This window comes from Pinus tabuliformis, chromosome Q (assembly GCF_031772625.1).
Source record: "Pinus tabuliformis cultivar Carrire ecotype Pingquan chromosome Q, CPIR1, whole genome shotgun sequence".
NCBI lineage: Eukaryota > Viridiplantae > Streptophyta > Pinopsida > Pinales > Pinaceae > Pinus > Pinus tabuliformis.
In genome coordinates this window covers 365,971,677-365,989,862 of record NC_142296.1, presented here as the reverse complement: position 1 = coordinate 365,989,862, position 18,186 = coordinate 365,971,677, and the positions used below count along the sequence as shown (strand labels likewise).

General features: G+C 36.0%; 1 pseudogene across 1 annotated transcript; it reads right to left on the bottom strand.

Moving 5' to 3' along the window:
* Positions 1 to 8,551: 8,551 nt before the first annotated feature.
* On the bottom strand, positions 8,552 to 17,489 carry LOC149219680 (uncharacterized; annotated as a pseudogene). The gene is made up of 4 exons (XR_016249602.1): positions 17,310 to 17,489; positions 17,130 to 17,212; positions 9,553 to 9,830; positions 8,552 to 8,974 (listed from the first exon to the last, which is right to left on the bottom strand). The product of XR_016249602.1 is annotated as an uncharacterized LOC149219680 (transcript).
* Positions 17,490 to 18,186: the final 697 nt, after the last annotated feature.

The following is an 18,186-nucleotide window of genomic DNA, read 5'->3' as shown; positions in this document are numbered from 1 at the left end:
TGCTTGTATTGTACATTGTTTGATCATGAGATGGAGGATTGTCCCACACTGATAGCAAGGCTACGCGACAAGGGAGCGCTCCAACCTCCCCCAACTCAGAACCTGCAAATGATGAGGTTTGAGCTGCGCGAGGAAGACCCTAATGTGAACATTGTGCTTTGAAGTGGAATTACAACAGGGGATGACAAAGGCAAGCAACCTAAAGATAGTACTTGGGTTCGCAAGGCTCTGACGAAAGAACCAGAGTTTGATTTGGAGCGCGCTAAGGAAACCTTCATGGAAGCTAGGAAGAGCTTTGATGATGCCTCCACTTCAGGAATCAAAGACAGACCAGAGCCGAAAATGGACCCATCGATGCTCACAACGTTCCTGGAAACATTCATGAAGCTGCTGCACGACAACAAGGCTGTAAAGGGACTGCAAGAACTCATAAATAGATGCGTTGGGACTGCGCTAGGAGAACTGCGCATAGTCCGGAATATTGGAAAGCACGCAACGAGGACGGGAAGAGAGATGAGGTTGACCGCGTAGATTGGGAAATATGAGATGGATCAAGTGATTCTGGACCTAGGATCGGACGCAAATGTTCTACTGAAGCAGACATGGGAGCACATGGGGAGGCCTACGCTACAATGGTCTCCTAGCCAACTGTGAATAGATAACCAAAAAAAGATCCTACCTGTGGGAAGATTGCAGGGAATGACCGTAGATATCGAAGGAGCAAGCGCGTTGGAAGATTTTGAAGTGATAGAGATTGTTGATGACAGCAATCCCTACCATGCACTATTAGGGATAGATTGGGCCACTGACATGAATGGGGTGATAAATATGAATAAGCACAAGATGATTTTTGAGAAAAAGTCTCTGCGATTAGTCGTACCTTTGGAACCTGCAGAAGGATCGCGCTACATGGATCTAGTGCGCGACTATGAAAGCGACGACGACCTGGACTGCATCTACAAGATAACCGTGCGAGATCAAGACTGGGTAAATCCCACCGCGAATGGACGGATCTCATGGGAGCGTGAAAGCCCCTATACATCGGATTCTAACGAAGAGATAGAGTGATGGAAAAACCGGTTACACAAGGTAACCACGTTGAACTGTAGCATGATGACGAGATCACTGTGCTGCGTATCAACGAAGGTAAGCGATCTGCCTACATATGATGGGTTAAGTGAGGTAGATGACTTCCTAAATAGATTCGAAAGGGAGGTGCCGGAACAACAATGTTTCGAGACTTTAAATGGGTATTGCACGCTACACCCGCGAGATGGTGGGGTGCGCACCAAGGAAGCTTTGAGGACTGGCGCGAATGCAGGAGAATGATGCACATATGGTTTGGGAAGCCTCGAACTACGCCGAAAGAGTACTCCGTCCAGCAGAAGAAGGATTTGGTGGTGCACGCGGCAGATTTTTCTGTCATCGCAGGGCACCTATATAAGATGGGCAACGATGAGATACTGCGAAGGGATGTACCTCAATTTGAACGTAGTCATATCCTCGCGGATGCTCATGGGGGTGCCACAAGAGGACACTATGCAAGGCGAGCGACCGTGCAAAAGATTCTCTACGCAAGCTTGTGGTGGCCAACCCTTCATCAGGATTCAAAAGCACACTGTAAGGCCTGTGATATATGTCAAATAACAGGTAAACCATTGCAGAGAGATGAGATGCCTTTGAATCCGCAAATGACGCTGCAGCCCATTGAAAATTGGGCAATCGACTTTGTAGGACCTATCAAACCTCAAGGAAATATGGGCGTCAGATACATTATCACCGCGATAGAGTCCTTGACTCGTTGGGCAGAAGCGCAGCCAGTAAAAGATTGCACGGCCGCCACATCTGTGAAGTTTCTGTTCGAACACCTATTGACTCGATTTGGATGTCTGAAGATATTGATGAGCGAACGCGGTACACATTTACTGAATGAAACAATTAGCGCGCTAACAGAAGAGTTTCAGGTGTATCATCAGAAAATCACACCATATCACCCACAAGCCAATGGGATAGTAGAAGCATTTAACAAAATACTGGAGACTGCACTGATCAAAGTCTCCAACATGCAGCGGAGTGATTGGGACCTGCACGTTCCTACAGTATTATGGGCTTATAGGACAACATGCAAGAAATTGATGGGACAAACACCTTTCCAATTGGTCTATGGTGTGGAAGTTGTCATGCCAATGGAGTATATTGTGCCTAGTCTGCGCATAGCAGTGCTCACAGGTATGACGGACTACAGAGCCCTGGAAGAGAGGCTCGCGTAGTTGGAAGAACTTGAAGAGGAACAGTTCCTGGCTGGCTTCCATCAGCAGGTACAAAAGCAACGTGAAAAGGCCTGGCACGATCGCCATATTAAGTTGCGCACCTTCAAGGTAAATGATTTAGTGTTACTGTATGACAGTAAGTTTGATAAATTCTTGGGAAAGTTCAGAATGCATTGGCTGGGACCGTATGTTGTTAAGGAGGTCACAGACGGAGGCGCGGTGCAGCTGGTAAAGCTAAATGGAGAACCTTTCCTAGGAAAAGTGAATGGCAGTCGATTAAAGCCATACACGGGTGGCCCGACTATCTGACTAACTGACAGAAGCATAGTCTTCGCGCTCCAAGTAGCTGGAAGAAGGTGCAGGCTATGAACAAATGCAGGGGACGTAGGAACAGATCTAAGGAAGCAGTTCCAACATTGTGGTCTCGGAACAACGTGTACAAGAGATTCAGCAGGCAGCCACTCGGTGCACTGCCGACCTTGCAGCTATTTGAGCAAAGTTGGAGGGTCTCCATGTGAAGATCTCCGCACTGACATAGTGACTCAAGGGCGAGTCACGATGTTTGTGTTGGGGGCCTGTTGGGCGTGGAATCCTCCCAAGGCATGTTTTGGGGCTTAAAGCCCAAGTTTTGACTAAGTCCATTATAAAGACTCCGCAATTTGTGGGCGCAGAGTGCGAAGTCATAATAGAGTCATAGGGTTTTCCACCCTTGTTTTTGTAATGTAATGTCGGTTTGAAAGATCTACCCATGGTCCGTGGACCATGGGATTGTATAAATAGAGCGAGGCTCTAAGTGTAAGAGAGACATCAATCTAATAGAAAGAATAGAAGCATTGAGTCAAAATGTAAGTCATGTCTTTAGGTTGTAGAGTAGGAGAAGGCTCTGCAGCTGAGTGCGCGGAGGCCTAGTAGTCCGCAGCTGAGTGCGCAGACCCCTGCAGCTGCGTGCTCATGGAAGGTCGAGTCTGTAACCATCGGAAGCATTAATAAATAGAAGTTTTACCATATTTCTATGTATCTTTTCCTGTTTTATGTATTATTGGGTGTGAATTGCAAATTTACTGTTTATTTACTATGCAAAATCATATGAATGTGCCAAATAAGTAAATATAACATAAGGCATTTGGTTGCGCAAAGATAACTAACTGGTATAAGAAGATAAGTAATATCTCAGGTGTGACATAGGGAATTAGTACAGATCGCTACTCCAGCAGCATGGAAGCCCCACCGCCCATGGTTAGGGATGCACGAAGGCGAATATATCAGGGCGCGAAGGCCAGGGAAGTGCACGAAGTAACCTACACGAAGAAACTCATAGTTGGATCAAATCAACCCCTCAGACATCTCAAGGGTGCGGAAACCTGGTTCCAACACCCCCCCATACTACTTCGGGTGAGACCTCAGTCTGCGCTCCACAGAATGTTGCCGAAAGGGACAGTAGTACAGGGATTTGTTTGGCGAATTAACTCTGAACCCGAGTCAGGCCCCTACAAGCCAACAAGGGTGATTGTCTTAAAGAAATATTTGGTTCAGCCCAATCTATGTTCGGGTGGTCCGTGGAAGTCCTTGACTTGGTTGGAATTTTTGTATGTTAATATGAGGTATTTTCCTATTGTGATCTATGGGCATATGTGTCGATTATGATGGTTATCTTATGGCTTCCTTTCCATGGTTTCTATTATGTTTATAAGTTGGTCATGGAAAATTTTAGGGGCTAATATTTGCAAGTGGGTTAATTTCCATATTTTCTAAAAATGATTCACCCAAAATTTATAGCATAATTTTTTTCACCCTAAAAATCATTTAATATTTTATAGAGACAATATAAAATCATTAGAAATTTCAATGCTTTTGCAAATATATCACCTATCATTTTAAAGTTTGCATATTAGGGACTAGGAAGATTTGCCAAGGTTTTAAAACTTTAAGATAAATTCCATCCTTAAAATTTTCCCTAAAGTTGGTTATAGGTTGGTTATATGATTTATTATATCTATGTCTCTTTACATGTTTGATAAGATATTGAATGGTTGATGAATGCATGGACTAACAAGTGTTATTGCAAATATGTGGAGAGGTCATATAGCCTTCTTGGTGATTCCAAAATGAATCTCAGACTAATATGATCAAATATGCATCATGACTTGTAGTTCTTATGTTTTCCATGTGTTTGACGAAATGTCTATTATGGGCTAGGAATGTCCTAGATTAGTTCTTGTTCAATTTTTATATGTAAATCCTTGTCATTAAGTCATTTATCATTTTGAGAAGTTACAGGAAGTTATGGGCAGTGGTTTGGAGGCTAGCCTGGAAAAATGGCTCAAACCTTGGGACCACACCCTCTCAACTAGAGATTTTGGGCTATAACTGCTCTCATTCAGCGTTGTGCATGCATTTGGAGGCCTATAACCGCACCCATACATCGTCATGCATGATGTTGTGGGCTTAGGGTAGTGAAAAGGAGCCCCAACTCATTGTATGGTAACCTGGTATGGTCCTTTGGACCATGAGTGTTTCTGTAGCCCTAAGGGATGTTGTGAGTTCTCATTTTCTCGGCCCCACTTCCATAACTAGAGCTTGGAGGTCAGGTCATGTCATAGTAACTATTCGTCTCATGTTTACCCTGGCAGGTTGGTGAAATTGGATAAATGTGGGATGTGGTGGTTACAGGGTGGTATTAGAGCGAGGTTGCAGCACTGAATCTTAGGGGTAGATGTGATTGTTAGGTGTGCATGTCTGATTATCTATGTATTTGTCATGCATGCATGTTGGTTATTTTTTGTGATGTTCACTATTGTGGTCTTGTGCCATCGTGATGTTGATGTTGAGACAATTGATATGTTGATTTCATTATATATATACATATGTTATGCTAATCCAGATTGGTTGTGCAGACGAAATAGCCTCCCTTGAACTTCACTAAGGTATGTTTGATCATGTTTATTTTTGGTTTATATGACATGGTATGTTTGCAGGGAGAAGATCATAGATGACTAGAAGGACGGTTGATTACAATTCACATGACTCTTCTTATAGATCATATGAACAATAAAGAGATGATTACTCTCCTCATATAGCAGATACCTTGAAAATTTTAAAGGAAGATATCAAAAGTTGTAAGGCGGATAATTAAAAAATCATTCAATCACAGGAAAAACTTGCTAGGGCATAGAAAAAGAAAGTATAGGTCAATGCAGTGATCCTTCAAAGTTTATCAAATTTGCAGAGACAGGGACAACCACATATCAGTTATGGATAGGAGGAAAGGAAAAATGGGGCATATGGTAGCAGGTCTCATGGAGGATACAAGTCATACAAGGAGGATACGGGCAGAGGTAGCAGATGGTTGGATACACATGGAAAGAGAGGTAGTGGTTATGGTTTTTGTTCTAGTTCTAGATCAAAGAGACATGATGGTCATCTCTATCATCCTTATAGGAGGAATGAGAAGTTGTACTTGTCAGATGGGTTCAAGAAAGCCAAACCTCCTACCTTTGATGGAGAGTTGAAGAAACCAGAATATGCAGAAGCATGGCTTCTTTGGATGAAGAATTTCTTTGAACTGCGTGATTATTCAAAGAACATGAAGGCCATGATAGCTATTTACAGTCTCAAGAGAAAATCAAACATCTGGTGGGAATATGTGAAGCGTGTCAGAGGCATCAAGACAAAGGAGTTGATTTGGCATGAATTTAAGAGATATTTTAGAAAGAAGTATTTGTCAGAGAGATATTATGACAGTAAGGCTAAGGAGTTCTACAAGTTGAAGACGGGATGTATGACAGATGAAGAGTACATAACTATTTTTTTGGAGTTGTTGAGGTATGTACCATATCTTAAGGATGAGAATACAAAGGTTCAAAGACTCATAACTAATTTTTTGGAGTTGTTGAGGTATGTACCATATCTTAAGGATGAGAATACAAAGGTTCAAAGATTCGTTAGTGGATTGCCTTTAACATTTAAAGATCGGATTGAGTATGATGAACTCCGAACATTAGAGGAAGTAATTGAGAAGTTGAAGCATTACTATGAGTAGTCTAAGCATAATTTAGAACCTAATCAGAGTTGGAAAGATAATGAAAAGACTAAAGGAAAGTGGGATAAGAAGCGAGGAAGACCTCAAGATGCATGATCTAGACTTATGCGGGAACGAAATAGAAAACATATATAAACATAAACATAAATATGGAGCATAAATAAATCTTCATTTAATTAATATCAAAGGACCGAAAGATGCTTACATACAGAATGGAAATAAACTAGCTCGGGAGATGGTAGCTTACCTCTGAGAAGAGATGCGTCAGCTACATGCCTCTCAAATATGGTACAATGAGGCTCAAGGGCCATTTTATCATTGAAAAACAAAGGGAAAACCTAAACAACCAAAACCCTAACCCTATGATATGGAACACAAGAGTTGCTAGTTTGGGGTTATTTGGGAAACCAACTTCCTTGGGTCATAACTTATTCATATGATCTATTTTTAGCATATAATATACCTCAAAACAACTTTAGAATTTGAGGACCCAAAAAAATGCTAAAAATAGTAAATTGATTTATTTTTTTGTTATTAATACATTTTTAAATATACATCAATATTACTTAATTCTACATATTATTATTATTATGAATATTTTTAAATTTCATATTAATTTTATATTAATAATTGAATGAATCATACATCTCTCTTATTATTCTTATTAAGAAGTAATTGATATATTCTATGTTATTTTTTTTCAATTACTCTTTTTTTCTTTGGACACTGAATATATATATATATATATATATATATATATATATATATATATATATCAAGTTGATATCAACATAAATTAGTGAACACATATCTTGGAATGATTTATTTAAATTCTATGTCTAAATATTTTTGAAAAGTACAAGGTTTAAACATCTTACATTTTTTTTACTTCTATTATTTTATCTCTTTTTAAAGTTGCTATGAAATTATATTATGTCATGTGGACATTGAAGTGAAGTATTTTTTAATCACATTTTGTGTCATATCAACAACAAATAGAGTGACCATAGTGAGGTTTGGTTTTTTATTATAGTCAGCATTGCTTTGAATATTTTATTTTTATTTTAAGAAGAACGAGCATCTCCACATAATGGGTTATAAAATGTCTTTATAATCTCAAATACAAATATGTAGTGTTTAAAATAGTTTATCATCAACTAATAAAGATAAATTTTAGTCGATTATAACTTGACTTTTATCCATATCAAATTTGGAAAAATGACAAATTAATTTTGCAATTTTTATTTTTTATTTTTTTCAAATCAAATCTATTCATAATAGCTTCCAAAAATAAAAATTTCCTAATTCCGATCACAAATCTCATATTCATCTTTTTTTCCCTCTCTTTAATCTTTTTGTTTCCACATGACACATAAAATAAATCACAGAAATTAGAGTAATATGAACAAAGATAATAAATTTCAATAATAATAAAAAAACATTATTGAGCCGAGAGGCTCATTCTACATCCCACTACGATGTATAAGGATGTTTGTTCGTCATTAAAGATGAAATCGTGTTGGCCAAAATAAAAATCTAAAAAAATCTATTAAAAAAATAACTATACAAAACATTTAAATAATGTCAACTCATAAAAAAATTTGCACATGAAAAAATTAGATCCGTATATGCTCATGTTAAATCCATATTTAAGATAAATCTATGTTGATTTTTTAAAATAATTATTCATTTCATATCACAACTCTATACAATAATCTTTAAAAGTAAAAATACCATCACATCATATCACAATCCTTATATCATCTCTTTTCTCCTTTTTCTTCAATATGTTTTGTAGGGATGTTTCTACTTCTTTTCAATAAATGAGGTCGCAGCCATTATGGTTAAAGTGATAGTAATTGGTGCAGTAAATTTCAAACATAGAAAATGCAGATCAAAAAGGATTCCTAACCTTCATTGCTGGTGTGTTCCCTATCTAAATTGGTTCAATGCATGCTTTTACATTGAGTTTCATTTCCCAGTAACATGGAATTTCGGTGTGGCTTATGCACTTAGAGTAATATGTTGGACGTATGTGAGATATTGCAGGCAAGATATTGAATACCCCAATCCTTATAGGTTAAGATAAACCACGAGTGTTAAATAAAACAGGACACCTTAGACTTAAGACTTTCGTACATAATGAACAGTGCAGGCTTTAAAAAAAAAGTAAATGGCAAAAGGATTCGATAAGGAATTCCAACTTATTGAGAAAATCGACAGTAACAGAATAGTTCTCCTAGCATGTTTCATTTAGGTTAATATACATAAATGCTATAAAAAATTGCAATATTTGCAGCTTGAAAAAACAAATTCCACTAGGTCTGCACATCACACCCCAAGTCTAATTAACAGTGTTGGTAGATTCCACTCCAAACAAAAGACTGCTCAAAATACGAGCAGGAATGCTCTCCATTACGACAAGAAAGTGAGCAGCCTCATGAATCTCGTGATAGTGGATCCAAGAAAGTCGTTTCGCAATGTATCGCTGCAACGACGTTGGCACCAAATCATCTTCACCACCTTGCCATAGGTGCACTGAAACATCATGGTTGGGAAACGGGTCGTTGAGTTCCATAGGATCAAAATCCCACTGGCCGAACATGACCATCATTTCTCGATGCAAAGACCCAAAAACTCCCTGCTGCAAGGTTGTTTTTATTCGCTGCAAACAAACATAAATTAGTAAATTAGAGCTGGGATTTGAGACTCTAATGGGATGTCTATCTTTTTCGTGTTGTTTTTATTTTTTGCAAATTTACATAAATTAGTAAATTAGAGCTGGGATTTGAGGCTCTAATAAAATGTCTATCTTTTTAGTTTCAGTATAATTAGCTATATTCTCAAACACTTAAACTCATGTGGATAAGATGACAAACCACTCTCCTAAACTTAAATTTATATAAATAAAATAGCAAACCACCATCCCAACCACTCCATTTTAAACCCATTCACAAATTAAAATTCTTTATTTAGCAACGGAAATGAGGGTAACGGAGATCTTATGCTTGAACTTACCAAAAAAAACAAAAATCTCCCTATGTGTTAATAAGGTAGTTAAACTATTATACATAAGTATTGATTAATTTAAGCTTCACTTTTATTTAAAGAGTAAGATAGTTAAAACTTCAAATATAAAATCATAGTAGATAGCTTAAAACACTTCAAATATAAATCATTATAAATTATATTTTCAATCTTTTTTAATAGACCTAAGATTTGGAACTAGGGAAAGTTATATGCCTGAGCAGACCTTGATGCATTTGCAGCATTTCTGATGAATAGATCCCTATCCTGCCGGTTTAGAGGCTTCCAGGTGCCCTGAATAGTGCTGGAAGAAGGGAACCACTTTTGACTCTTGAGTCATCCACCAATAAGTTAGCCAAAGGGTGTAGTACAGAACCCTAAGCGCCCACTGATCCCGTGAGGGTTGCCGATAATAAGCTTCTCTGGACAAATTATCCGGGAAGCTAGGCCACCTGTAATTTATTACCGGAGCTACGAGTGAAGCACCTGCTAATCTGCATTATCGTGAAATATCGAGTGAAATTTAAAGTTAACAAGTGAAATTTAAAAGCTAATAAAAATATATTTCAATGTAATTCATATATAGAGGGCCTAACATATATCTGTAGTTTGAGATTTATGATGATTAAGAGTACGGTTGGAATTTCCAAAACAAAATTATTGGTCGAATTTGAAGAAGACTTTGACTTTGATGGTATGATAAAAATTTTAACAGAAAATCAAGCCATCCTTGGCAATTTACTCGTCAAATTTCATCCTTCATTGAGAGGAATTAAATTTTTGGAGGTGAATTTTTTATTTTTATTTAAGTTAAAAAATTTTGACTAAAAGTTTACACTTCTAGAGACTTATCCTCTAGAATCATGATCGATCCAATCCTTAAGATCAATCTTAGTTTAAATATTTCAATGATGTGTTAGTCACTATAAGGTAGAATCATAATTTCTCCCATGTTGAACATAGAGTTGACAAGAGACACATACATATTTTATGAACCAAAGTACATATTGAACATGGAGTTGACAAGAGACAGGTACATATTTTATGAACCAAAGTACTAAGAGGGATCAAGGCTAATGAAATTAAAAATATATATATTAAAAAGTTTGAGTAGAAATTTGCATCCTTTTTTATGCATGATAGATACAGAGTTCTTAGTTAGTACTAGAAAAATGTGTGATTCATTTCACACCCAATATGGAATCCATAAATGGCATATATTCATTTTTAACTCTAGATTTATTATGTGTATATTTTTTGTAACTGAAAATCTTTTTAGTCTAAAAGAATTTGTAGAAAGATTTCACCTTTAAATTTATTTTTTCTCAATATTTATTAAGTTCAAAGTGAAGATAGATTTATTTTGATATATTTACATTTAGAGAATTAATGTATTCTATAATTTATTTTCAATTTATATAGTTTAGAATTAAGAAGGATTTACATTAAATATATATAATTTATCACAATTTATATAAGGTGCTAAATTTATTTTTTCTCAATATTTATTAAGTTCAAAGTGAAGATAGATTTATTTTGATATATTTACATTTAGAGAATTAATGTATTCTATAATTTATTTTCAATTTATATAGTTTAGAATTAAGAAAGATTTACATTAAATATATATAATTTATCACAATTTATATAAGGTGCTAAATCTATTTATGCATTCAAATATATATTTTAAATAACAAAGAATCTTGAAACTGTATTCTCAAATTTTAATAAATTTCTTAGCTCTAGACACTAAATCTATTTATGCATTCAAATATATATTTTAAATAACAAAAATCTTGAAATTGTATTCCCAAATTTTAATAAATTTCTTCCATCTCAAAACCCAACCCAATACCAGGAGCAGTCACTTGAGAGCCATTTGGAGTTCCGCAGATAAGAGGAGGAGGTGGCCGGATGGCGTTGTATGCCCATCCAAGAAAGACCACCATTGAAACAAGAGCCAATTTTTTCCAGACGCCTGCAATGAAACGATGATGCCTTTTCTTAGCAATTTGGGTATTTGATTAGGCAGCACAAAATATGGAAGGTAATGGATCATGACTGAATTCAGATCTGCTACCTGACTTGCCCTTGCCGGTGTGTGCTGCGGCAGAGGCAGAGGAAACCCTTTCGTTTCCAGCATCCATCTGCTATAAAATCTAATTCAAGAAAACCAAACAAAGTTTGAATGCAAAAGATCGATTCATGTCATTAGACAAAGTTTGAATGCAAAAGATCGATTCATGTCATTAAAACTCAAATGGGAGTGATGGGGTGATGACAACTTTACCTCCAAACTTGTTTTGGATTTGAAGAGTGTCGATGTCCAGCGTGGTTACAATAAGCAATGTGATGACGATGTAACTCTGAATGAGGTTGAAGGAGACCAGAGTTTTATCTCAACTGGAGAAATTATGCCCAGAGAAATTTTTAGACTTATAGATCTACATAATCTTCCACAGGATTGAATCACTACACCTGGCCACTGCCCCCTGAAATTAGACGACTGTATTACTAAATCAACTTGAAATTAAACAAGTGTATCACTAAACTTGTGAGGTCCAAAACTCCCTATCCAATCCATTTATTAAATCATATTCTCGTAACTCAGTTTCATTTCCAAGCCTGATTGTAGCAAGCCAGTCCAACCCACCACTAAACTTGTAAGGTCCATAACTCCCCACTTATCTATTAAACCATATCCTAATAACTCAGTTTCATTTCCAAATCTAAACCTCCTGTGAAATCCAAAACTCCCCAACTATCTATTAAACCATATCCTCGTAACTCAATTTTATTTCCAACCCTGATCATGGCAAGCCCGTCCAACCCATTGTCAGTATGACTCGCTTTACAAGATTTGATTCCAAATTCGGTGATCCTGCACATGCGTTTATAAATATAAGTTCATTTAAAATCAGTAAAATAAAAACTAGATTTCATTTTAAAATTAATGATTTATAGTTTTTTGAAAATTGAAAAAATAAAAATATTATAATTGTAATAATTATATTATAAAAAATATATTAGAATTTATAATTTAAGAATAATATTATATTTTAATGGTTTAATGAAGAACTTGAAAAAAAATTAAAGGAAAAGCTATTAAATAACCAGAAATAAAATATTAACGTCCTTTTTCACTTCTTCCTAAAAACCCATTTTAATTCTTATATGTGTCTTGTCATTTTCAATTGCTTTTAGGTTTTTGTTGTTTTGTTTTCTGTTAAAAAAAAGTTAGAAGTATATGTTTTAAAGTTTTTTTTAAGTTATTTTTCAGTGTAATTTGTTTAGAATTTAGTAGAAATTCGTTGGAATCAATTTTTTTCTATATAATCTGAGCATTCCAATTGTTTGTATGCTTTTGTTGTTTTGTTTTTAGTATAAAAAAAAAAAGTTGAAATGTATTTGTTGAAGATAGAAATTTTTCTAGATTATTTTCCAGTTTAAAATTTGTTCCAATTACAAATTTGAGTTATAAACTCTACACAATCCTAGAGCTTTAACATTTTTTAAAAGTGTTCAATTAGATATATAGTCAAAAACCCAATTATAACAGCAAATTAAATAAATTGTTGTTACAGAATGCATAAACTGTAAGATTTATGAATCTCATGCAAAATACTTAAGCACAAGGAAAAATATCCTTCCACTTTAAAAAAAAATAAAACTCCGTAAATATTTATCCATCACATTGCATTCAGTCACAAAAATAATTAAATGACTAATCTTAATGTAGTCTAATTTTTTTAACATCTTAATTTATATATTTAATTATTTGTAAAAATTGTAACATTGAATTTGTGTAATTTATAAAACCAGAGAAAAATCTCTTAATTTTTTTTGAAACTGAATCTATAGATATTCAGATATTCATGTAATAAAAATAAAACACATGCAAGTGCTAGTTTCATTGTCAACTGGTCAATTCCACCCACTACTGTAATTTGATCTGCATAACGTATTTGACAGGTGGCTGGAGCTAACCAGTGATATATTGGGTATTTAATGCCCTCAGAGCAGCACGCCACTTAGCCCGATAACACGGGAGCGGGCAAATATTATTTAATGCCGAATTTGCCAGCTCCCTGCTCTGAGGGCATTAAATACCCAATATATGACTGGTTAGCTCTTTCCTTTGACAGGTAGCTGAATGAAACACATGCACTTGCTAGTTTCATTGTCAACCGGTCAATTCCACCCATGACTGCAATTTGACGTGCGGCACGTATTTTCATTTTCAGCCTGCATTTGACAGGTAGCTGAATGCAAAATGCAGAATTGGAATTTTATTTTTTAAATTAAAACAAAAAAAATCTAAAAAATGCATTAAGGAAAACTATATAAAATTTAAATAATTTATAAATTGAAAATAGTTATATATAATATATTTTGATGGTTGGATCCAACCACTGTTTTCAATAGTAAGCTACAATTTATTAATTTAAACTTATCTTTATGATGGGAATGACGTAATTATTATTGACATGAAAAAAAGTCAGTTTTAATCTAGATATAATTCAACTTAATGAAAATAGTGTATCTCTTTTATCCTGTGATAAACTTTTTTATTTCATAATTTTTGGGGAAAGCTCATGAAAATTTGTTTTAATCTTAACAATGTTCGTTTTCTCTTAACACTAGTTAAGACAGAAAGATATTTATAGTTTTGGAGATTGGGGCTCATCACTTTCTTATAATATCGTAGTTTTCATTATCCCTCTAACTCTTTATCATTGCACATTTTCTTTTTAAATTTTGAAGTAATAATATTTTTAATATTGTTCTTATTCTATAACATGATCTTCTTTATCCTATCTTGAGCCAAAGGTGAGACTTTTGGCTAGAGTTAAAAGAAATTTTAGAAAACCTCTTGGATTTCATATTGCATAACTTCTTATATATAAGATTACTTAATCATAGCCATGCCTCATTCTTTTGGATTTAATTATTATGAGTTTAGTTTTTTTCTCATTAATCATCATACCACTTTTAACAATGACACTATTATCCAAGTAGTTGTTTCCATATGTGGAAGTGTCATATGTGATCTTTTTGAATTTAATTATCATGAGTTTAGTTTTTTTCAGTGTTAATAATGATACTAGTATTAACAGTGACACTAATTATCATGAGTTTAGTGTTTTTGTATTAACAATCATACAAGCAGTTTAGCGCTGCCTCCCACCCCTTTGGACTTTTCCAGACTAATGGGAGATGTTACTTTTAACTAACCCAACCTCCATGGTCGTATTATGGAAATGGGGTTACAAAATTTCTTCTTTATTAATGTTGGTAGAATTAACGCTGGATAACACCATTACATCTAACTCATCAAGAGCTTTTCGATGATACAACTTTTATCTCAATATGATGTCTGGATTGACAGATATGCCCCTTCAAAGGCTAACTAATCAAGCGGTGTCATGTGACACTCGCATGGCCATTGGTTAAACCTTTCACAACTTCAATCCCTCGCATGACCATCCTGATTAGATCAACATTCTATATTAATTGTGCCCCCCCTGGCCTTCTAACAGTTAATGAGGGAGGGGGGTTCGCTATTTTTCACTTATGGACTAAACCTCTTGTAGTTCCCCCTTAATTGATCTTCTCCACCTGGTCATCCCTTTCAATTGGTAATTTGTATTAATAGTGAGGCCCCCATGCCTTCCCAACAATTAATGATGGGGGGGACGGTGGCATCTATTATTTGTCATTTATGCGACAGTGGTCCCCACAACACTTGTGTCCATGTCATACATGGCACCACCCTAGCATCTATGTGACATCCACATTACTCTTTCTTCCACGTCTTATTAACATCACATTGATGTCATGGTGACATTAACTTGCCATGTGGCATCCCCTCATTGTGTCACATGTCATCTAAATTCTTGCCTTTGGTCATCCAAAGGAGGTGTTATGCATGCCATGTGTCACACCATTAGCGTGCCACATCACATGTATACATTTTTTGGAATTCCACATGGAATCAACATAGCCTTATCTAGCCTACGTGGCATCCACCACCTCACCCTAGTTCCTGGGTCCCACTGGGTCCTAGTCCTTCATGCAAACCAACATTTTTAAATTATAAGAAATTTGGGATCAAACGCAACCTTTTCATTATATGTCATTATGTTTCTTCGTTCCCCTTGAAAGAGATATGTCTGTCTACTGTGCTCCCTTTCATTAACATTCCATGGTTGGATGTGAAAGATCACACCAAGTAACATGAATGTTCCTATCGTGCAGCTTCCATCTATTCTGACTTCTATTAACTCCATGCCACTCTTATAAGGTAACACTATAAAACATTTTCAGGCAGCCAATCTCTACAACAATGCAGCCCTTGCCCATGTAGACTCCATGTGGCACACCCAAGCCATGTGGAACCAGAAAACCACTACCAGGTGTCAGGAAAATTTAGTTGATCAAAATCCTAGCATGACCTTTCCAACTGCCATGCGTCACTGCCATAGAGAGTAATTTCTACGTCACTTGTCCATGTTGGCCAATGCCAAAAGCTTGTGTGTGTTTTTAAAAAATATCCTTCTTCATTCATTGAAGAAAAGGTTTTTGTCCCACCCCGCGTCTTCTGTCAATAATACCTAGTCTCTAAGAAGGGAAATACATATCACTTAGTGGGGACAGTGTGACACAAAATTATCTTTGATCCCATTCATTATCATAAACCACGCGATTACTGACAAAATTACATGATTAAGTTAAATCCTCCAGGCTTTACTAAAATCCATTTTCTTTTGCATCTATACCAAGGTTTATTTGGCCCCAAATAGAACATTATTTATCTATGATACTCAGACTTAGAAGCCTTAAGGATTTCAATGACTTTTCCAAGCCTTCCTCAGAGTCGAGCGTTTCTCGGATCCATAACCACAATAGGAATGAAATCCTCATCCCAATTCTAGCATTCCAAACATATACATAGCCACAATACATCAATGAAGCTAACCGCATGCTTGCTACAAGCATGGGACAATCCAAGACATGGTTGACACCACTCAGTAAATTTAATCACAACACCAAAATATTAAACCACAGATGGAGCCCAACCCACTCTATCAAATCCACTCATATATTATATAATGCATAGGCAATCAACAATCTTAAACAATGAGAGATCAATAATATATATGGCATGATAAACAAATGGAAGTTTCACATTGTAATAGTTAAATAAGTACATCAAGCACCCATAAATACTCATGAAAATAGCTCTACAATTTAGGTAAATGTATCAACAACCATAGGGATATGTAAATCCCTCATAACCATGAGAACATTAACATAAATATCTCTAAACAAACAAGAATTCCTCCATTAAAAGTGCTAATACATGCAATGCCATAACACAAAACATCATTCATCATTCATAGTACAACAATGGTATAGGTAATTACACTTATCTAATCAACTAGATGATTGGAAACTAAGGGAGTGACTTCAACTCTCCACCCAACCATAGACCATATACACAACAAACATTTCTTGCAGTTGTCCACCCCTGAGCCAAATTTAGAGATTGAGAAGTGAAGTGCTTAAGGGGATTCACACTGATACAAAATCAATTAGATCACACTAGGATCCAGAGCCATTGTGTCTCCACCTACAACCAAGAGTTCAAAGCACACAGTGTCTTCGCCGTCCAAACATTACAAGAATCTAGAGCCACAAAATGTTTCCACCCGCTTCACACTTCAGGATTCCAAAGCCCATAGTGCCTCCACCTATCACCTACAAGAATCTAAAGCACACTATGTCCCCACCTAATAGGCTTCACAAGAATCCAAATCACATTATGTCCCCACCTGATAGGCTTCACAAGAATCCAAACAACTTGGGTCTCCACCTGTTAAACACCACAGAAATATAGACCACTAATGAATGGTTTCACCTACTACATTTCCTTCTCTTTCGTGATCATTTCCTTCATTTTATGTGCTTACCTTTGCTTCTTCCTTGTCTGCACTTATTGTCCATATTGCATGTTTGTTTCCTTCTTCGAATGCCCCCCACATCCTTACTTTCTTGTATGTATCTCCCCTTCCTTTTTCATGTTGACTTCTCAATGCATCTCTCCCTGACAGGGACTGCATCAGCTCATCCTCCTCAACCAAGTATCCCATAGTCCCTTCAATGCTTGTACAAATAGGGAGATAGGTGGTAAGTTAAGTGAAGTGGCTTGGGTTTACTCATTTCCCAAGCAACTCCTCACTCTGAATCTGTGTCCTCTCCTCAATCTAGCCATCAGTTGTATTTCCACATGATTTACATGAATTACAATTCTTATTCATATTTACAAGAGCGGTAAAAAAAATTGTTACAGACCCCACCCCCTTAGAGGAACATCATCCTCATTGTTTTGCATCCAAACACAAGAATTCATAGTGACCTTATATACAAACATCTCTCTTTACATTTACTTACACAGTAAAAAAAAATGGGTAAGATACCCTCATCTCATTAGACATTTCCCAAGTGGTTTCATCTGGTCCAAAGTGCTTCCACTGCACCTGTTATGAAACCAACTCAAGAAAAGATAGAAAAGATAGATCAACGCCTTAGAATTCAGCCTCATCGAGGGGGAAACCTCCTTTACATTCAATAAATGAACAATTCTTTGATGATTCAAATGAAAAAACCTCCTTTCTATATATAGGAGTCTAAGTAGTCACAATATAATCTATCCGACCTAACAATAATAATATAAAGCCACAAAAATAACAATAGAGGGATTCTATGGGGCACAGTAATAACAATATGGGGGCAATAGGGGCACAAAAATATTAATAAGGGGTATAACTACAATAGTAATGGGGTAAT